Raw genomic sequence first — 6,027 nt, 5'->3', positions numbered from 1 at the left:
TCTCTGTGAAAGATTCTAAAATAAATAAAAATAAACTGCTGTCCTTGCCTGTAAACACACACACAGAGGATAGTTCCTGTCTCATAATAATAAAAATAATAATAATAATAATAATAAAACTATTAATTAAAGGAATTAAAGACTGAATGTTTCACTAGTTTCACAATTTATGTGAGAAATGACACAACACTAAATTTGTTGTCTTATAGAGACATTTTGAAGGCTTTAAATTACAATTAAATTCAATTAAAAATGCAAATAAAAGTATCTGTATTAACTTGTTTTTAGCACATGTCCAGTGTAACAGTAACCTAATGATGCAATAGACATTTCAGACCCCGAGCTCCAGGAAGGTTTGGGCTTCCTTTCACATAATCAGGCTAGTGTCCGAAAGATTCACAAGGCGGCAAAATGTGAAGGTTCCCTCTGTGCAGAGCTTTGTGGAAAAATGTACAATAAAATAACTGAATACAGATCACATGACCCTGTCGACAGTGCATGGCCCCGTTTATGGATCTGGGATGAAGTATCAAACATTCCAAGGCTCATTTGAAGGTTGAGTGACGTCTTCGTGTACTTCTCTCTCGACAGTTTGTCTTCTCTGTTCAAAATTTGGACATTGTTGTCCTCACGCGAATGTCCTCTGTCCTTCCCGTTCTGCTGCTTTGAAGCTCACACCACACACCCAGTTCCACCCGGAACCTCACGCCGGCTGTTTTTCTGATTGATTTAAATAAATGCAGGACGATCAGTACTGTAGCATTTCAATTCCATCACTTCAAATTCTAGTTTCTATGAAACAATTTTATGAACATCTAATCTTTCAAGTCTCCAAGAAAAAAACTAATTTCTTTCTTATCTAATCAAATTATTTTACTGTTTGAGGTAAAGTATCAAATATATTAAATATATTAATCTTTGTCATTTTTAAAGAATTATTTAATTGTGGAGAAACTGCCATTAAATGCTGTTTGGACTACAAACCTTTCTCTGCTGTCGCCAACCTGCATGGTAACAATTGCTAGGTAACACTCAGGCGCTATGGTCCCCTATGATGTCACATTCTTTTGATCTTTAAGTGTGTGGCAAGCATTTACATGCGTCCATATTGATTTTCTTTTACATTTCAACACTGCACTTTTGTGGGACCCATCTGTTCGTGGACTACGTGGCAAAGCCCAGAATTGATTAAACTCAGACTACTTCAATCACCGATGGAGGGAACAGCAACAACGCCGGCGAAGCAGATTACAGTGTCTGTTGTTCGTTCCCTCATTAAATCCTTCGTGGCAAACGTGACGCCAGAGCAGTGGACGTTTTTAAGATCAGCTGAACGTGATGAAGACACTTGTGCGATACTAGTCGAGCTGCTTCTGGACTTCTTATCATACATTTCCAAAGACTTGGTGAAGAGTCTTCAGAGCTCACAACTACAGTCAGACGAGTATGTGCTGGGCAGTGATCTGAGGAACTCGATCTCACAGACATTTTCTGAAGTTATAAACACAGAGTGTGTGAGCTCAGAACTGGCAACACTGATTGTTAAGGAGATAACAGAAACGATCAACTCTGCGATGGCAAATCATCCACTGGCAGAAACGCTGCTGCTGCTGCATTCAACCTCGGAGGCAGGCGATAGTGAAACACAGCTCAGGACACTCATAATAATGCTGGTCCAAAGGACATACAAGAAGGCAAAGGTTCCCCACAGGATGGGAAAACCAGAAGACATCGTCGACCATCTGCTGGAGAAAACAAGGGCTCGACTTGAAGATATCAACTTTGCTATGAGTAAAAAACAAATTAAACAACTCAGCAAAGCCATTTTCAAGCAACTGCATAAGAAAACCGGATGTCCATCAAGGTTACTGTTGTTGATGCATTTAAGGGATCCACAGATTGAAGAATCCCTGGTATCATTGTTGAAACACCTGACACACCCACCAGAACAGCAGAGCACGTGGTCCAGCTTCTTCTCTATGCTTCTTCTCCAACATCGGTAAAGCCGTCACATCTGTCGTCAGACAGAAAAACGAAGTCTGAAGTGTTAAAAGTCGTAAAGTTAAGTGAACTTTGACACTCATTTGAAAGCCGCTCCCCTGGTCTCTGTCCTAAACTGGAACTGTCATGTCACACACAACTTTTGTCATGGTTTCATAGAAGTTATGGTCAATTTAAAATAAAAGATTTTAATTATTTTCTTGTTTGCTATTGTTTAAAGTATTGATGCAGACACTGTTCAAGCTGTTGTTGTACACTGCTGAAGCTTCAGATAATAACGTTTGCGCAATGTTCTTTAAAAAAAAGCTTGATCAAGGTCGTCCCCTATTTCTCAAATGAAGACTTTCATGAAGAGTTACACTGCACACAGTCAAGTGTTCATTTACAGTAAAGCTGCTAACTGATGACGTCACAAGCATCAATATTTTACAGCATGAGCCATTGTTACAACACGTTACTGTGCTAAGAACATTCAGGGTGTGGTAAAATACTCCCAGCCCTTCCTGCAATGGGTCCGGACTCCCTCTTTTCACTGTTAAAGCCCAAGAGTGCACGCACACACACACGCACACACACGCACTCTGTCCACACTACCTCATCACTTACATGTTCCCGTTTCATGTTTTGTTGCTATATTATGTAAAGTGAGTTGCAAGACCCATTTGCGTTCCAGACTCTGCAGGATGCAAACACGTTATAAAGCGACGGCGCTGCTTTTGTGCAGGTTGCGCAGCATCACGCTGGACCAACAGGGGCCTAGTGCAGCACCATGCTAACGTTTCAGCAGAAATGTGATGCATTTAAATTGTTGCCTGTCTGTCTGATGTCCTGTGTCTTTCTGAATGAAAACTGACTTTGTACTGTGTGTGTATCTTGGTGTAAATCGTGCATGTCACAAAAGGAAATGCAACAAAGAGACACACATTTGCAACCACAGGAAAAGATCAAGGGAGTTTGCACAATCATATCTGCAGAGATTTTTGTTCATTGGAAATAACATAGGAGCACACACCTGTTTGAGCCGGTAGAGGGCAGCATCAGGAGACGCGTTTCTTTACTTACATTTGTATTGCGTTTTTTTTTTTTTTTTTGGACAGGGTCAGTGTACGTTAATCAGCATTTAGCCAAAAGGCTATTTTTCATCTGCAGTCCCTGGACAGATGATAACATTGTCCCCTTAAAAATAAATTGATAAAATAAAACGATATGGTGACAAACACAGTGAGTAGACACAGAATAAAAACAACCAAAAGCCTAAAATGCATCAAGAGTTAATTAAAAATATTTAAACGTCTGATCATATATTGAAACAGCAAGGGGGCCGAGACAGCAGTGGCAGAGCAGTCACTCTGATAATCTTCGTGCTTTTGTTGGCATGTCTGACTATCGATTCGCCAGTTTCTTATACGTATTTCAAACAGATGATATGAGGTCAGACGGACTGAAAGTACTTTTTCAAAGAGAGGAACAATGCCGTCCTCTCGTACTGCACCTCTTGTTAGCTGACTTGAGGCCTTTCTAGTATTACAAACCGTCTGAGTGGAGGCGAGGACAGACATTAAATCATTTTGTATATTAAACAGAATCTGGAATACTTTGTATTTTATGATGTTTTCCCAATTTAAAAGACTGCTTTTGTATTATTTTGCAATGGTGATATCGTAATATTTTCTGGCCCAGTACTTTGATCGTGTCTTGTTACAGCGATTCTAAAGGTTTCAGTGTGGTCATGGTCGCCTGTGACCGAGTTGTTAAACATATTAAGACTATTAACTTGTTTTTTTTTCTCCTGACACATAAACATCAGGTTATGTACTGGGACTGTTGGATCAGGCGAAGAACACGGCTACTGTTTGGGTTACATTGACTTTTAAGCAGCATCGATTTAACCACATTGTGACATGGACCATAAACTGCATTAGTGTCATGTTGTTACTGTGTCTCTCCTCCTCTGGAGTCCATCTCCAGGAATACATTTCTTTGCATTTGTAACCCATTTTTCAGCTAAAGTCTTCGATTGTTCTTTCGATATTATATAATAATATTTGAAAACAAGGCATGCGTGGGGAAATTTAATGCAATTCAAAGTCTCCCTCGAAACAGGCAGACAAGCAGTCCCCCTCTAAAATGTGCACTCAGCTCAGCAGTTTCTTGTGTAATTCCAGCTAAATCTAACACAGTCCAATGCTAAACAGTTTACTTCAGAAAGGTGACAATTTAAAGAACATTTCTAAAGAAGTGTGTCGACTCCCAGTTGTATTGCTCAGTCATTCGTACAAATGTATGTTGTATATTTGCGAGTTGGACTAATAACAGTGCTACTTTACTGTGATAATAATGTTTGCTAGGTAACACTCAGTTGCTATGATGCCCTATAATGTCCCATTTTACAGTCCTTTGATCTTTAAGTGTGTGACAAGCATTTACACGCCGTGTCCATATTGATTTTATTTTACATTTCAACACTGCACTTTTGTGGGACCCATCTGTTCGTGGACTACGTGGCAAAGCCCAGAATTGATTAAACTCAGACTAATTCAGAACCGATGGAGGGAACAGCAACAACGCCGGAGCAGATTACAGTGTCTGTGGTTCGTCCGCTTATCGAATCCTTCATAGCAAACGTGACGCCAGAGCAGTGGACGTTGTTAAGATCAGGTGAGCTTGATGAAGACACATATGTTATACTAGCAGAGCTGCTTCTGGACTGCTTATCATACATTTCCAAAGACTTGGTGGAGAGTCTTCAGAGCTCACAACTACAGTCAGATGAGTATGTGCTGGGCAGTGATCTGAGGAACTCGATCTCACAGACATTTTCTGAAGTTATGAACATAAAGTGTGTCATTTCAGAAGAACTGACAATGCTAATTGTTAAGGAGGTAACAGAAACGATCAGTTCTGCTCTCTCCAGTCGTGAGGGCTCTGAGGAGCCTGTAATAGCTAGAAAGCCTCCCGTTATCAGATTACATATTATGGTTTATTACGCCTCCATTATTTTCCAAGCGTTTGCAAACACTCCGCTGCCTTGCACTAAGCGAGACGGGAACATAGTCCTGGAAGTGGAAGTGGAGAGTGATGAGTCTGAGCAAGACAATGAGCCACCAACCCAATCTGTGGCACCGGGAATCTCACTAACTGCACTAAGTCAAGCATTTCAGTCTGAAATCGGCAAATATGTGAATGAAATCAAACAAACGGTTTTGTTCAATTTGACGGACTCTGAGCAAACATTGCTGCAGGCTGAATCTTCCCTGGACATTCGGTTTGTTGCTGATGATCTTGCTAAGCTAATTGCTCAGAGTTTGAAAGGCAGAGATTCTGCAGCTCCAACTCCAAAAACCAAGAGAAGGAGCCGAGTCTGCAAAGACCGAGTGCTGTTAAAGTTAAAGACCTTCCTTGTAAGGTATTTACTAAAATCATCTATGCTTTATGCACTGATCCAACTAAAGGCCCGACTTATCCAACCGTCCACAGCAGAAAGCAAGGACTCAATGTGTTCCTTCATGGACAGTGTTGAGTTTCTGGTTCTGAGAGACATTGATGAAAACAACAAAGGTGCAAATGAAGAGTCTGTGTTTTCAAAACTGGAGGAAATGTTCAGTGGGGAAAGAGAAACACTCAGTAAAGAACTAACAGATCTCCTGTACACAGACTTAAAGATTAGGAGCATGCAAAGTTCATCTGAAGTTCTATTGGATGATACTTTGTATGCAGCAATTGGAGCCAAGGTGGAGTGTTGCCTGGACCTGACAAAGTGGTGGCTAAACACGAGAGCTGCCCCACAGAGTGAAGATGTGATACATGCTGTGATGGCAAATCATCCACTGGAAGAAACACTGCTGCTGCTGCATTCAACTTCAGAGACAAACATTAGTGAAGGTGATCCACAGCTCAGGACACTTATAATAATGCTGGTCCAAAGGACATACAAGAAGGCACAGGTTCCCCAAAGGATGGGAAAACCAGAAGACATCGTCGACCATCTGCTCGAAAAAACAAGGGCTCAACTTGAGAATATCGACT

Source organism: Channa argus, chromosome 1 (genome assembly GCF_033026475.1).
Source record: "Channa argus isolate prfri chromosome 1, Channa argus male v1.0, whole genome shotgun sequence".
In the NCBI taxonomy this organism is placed as follows: Eukaryota; Metazoa; Chordata; class Actinopteri; order Anabantiformes; family Channidae; genus Channa; species Channa argus.
The sequence above is the reverse complement of the archived record's forward strand: the minus strand, read 5'-3'. Positions refer to the sequence as shown.